Source organism: Arachis hypogaea, chromosome 13, assembly GCF_003086295.3.
Source record: "Arachis hypogaea cultivar Tifrunner chromosome 13, arahy.Tifrunner.gnm2.J5K5, whole genome shotgun sequence".
Taxonomy (NCBI): domain Eukaryota; kingdom Viridiplantae; phylum Streptophyta; class Magnoliopsida; order Fabales; family Fabaceae; genus Arachis; species Arachis hypogaea.
The window spans coordinates 119,557,715-119,558,768 of record NC_092048.1 but is presented as its reverse complement, the minus strand read 5'-3'; the positions used below and the strand labels follow the sequence as shown (position 1 = coordinate 119,558,768).

The following is a 1,054-nucleotide window of genomic DNA, read 5'->3' as shown; positions in this document are numbered from 1 at the left end:
GTTCTTAACTGAATTCTTGCAGATATGTGATACTGTTAAGACTAATGGCGTAAATCCTGAAGTCTACAGGCTCATGCTTTTCCCTTTTGCTGTAAGAGACAGAGCTAGATTATGGTTGGATTCTCAACCTAAAGACAGCCTGAACTCTTGGGATAAGCTGGTCACGGCTTTCTTAGCCAAGTACTTTCCTCCTCAAAAGCTGAGCAAGCTTAGAGCTGATGTTCAAACCTTCAGACAGAAAGAAGGTGAATCTCTCTATGAAGCTTGGGAAAGATACAAACAGTTGACCAAAAAGTGTCCTTCTGACATGCTTTCAGAATGGACCATCCTGGATATATTCTATGATGGTTTATCTGAGCTATCAAAGATGTCACTGGACACTTCTGCAGGTGGATCCATTCACCTAAAGAAAACGCCTGCAGAAGCTCAAGAACTCATTGACATGGTTGCTAATAACCAGTTCATGTACACTTCTGAAAGGAATCCTGTGAGTAATGGGACGCCTATGAAGAAGGGAGTTCTTGAAGTTGATACTCTGAATGCCATATTGGCTCAGAATAAAATATTGACTCAGTAAGTCAATATGATTTCTCAGAGTCTGCATGGAATGCAAGCTGCATCCAACAGTACTCAAGAGGCATCTTCTGAAGAAGAAGCCTATGATCCTGAGAACCCTGCAATAGCAGAGGTAAACTACTTAGGTGAACCTTATGGAAACACCTATAACTCAACATGGAGAAATCATCCAAATTTCTCATGGAAGGATCAAAAGCCTCAACAAGGCTTTAATAATGGTGGAAGAAACAGGTTTAGCAATAGCAAACCTTTTCCATCATCAACTCAGCAACAGACAGAGAACTCTGAACAAAATGCTTCTAATTTAGCAAATCTAGTCTCTGATCTATCTAAGGCCACTGTAAGTTTCATGAATGAAACAAGGTCTTCCATTAGAAATCTGGAAGCATAAGTGGGCCAGCTGAGTAAAAGGATCACTGAAATCCCTCCTAGTACTCTCCCAAGCAATACAGAAGAGAACCCAAAAGGAGAGTGCAAG

The 1,054-nt window shown here is 40.9% G+C and overlaps 1 non-coding gene across 1 annotated transcript; it reads right to left on the bottom strand.

Annotated features, from left to right (window-relative positions):
• Window positions 1-205: 205 nt before the first annotated feature.
• On the bottom strand, window positions 206-313 carry LOC112739545 (small nucleolar RNA R71). The gene has a single exon (XR_003170478.1). It is a non-coding gene; the product is annotated as a small nucleolar RNA R71 (small nucleolar RNA).
• Between the last annotated feature and the right edge of the window lie 741 nt (window positions 314-1,054).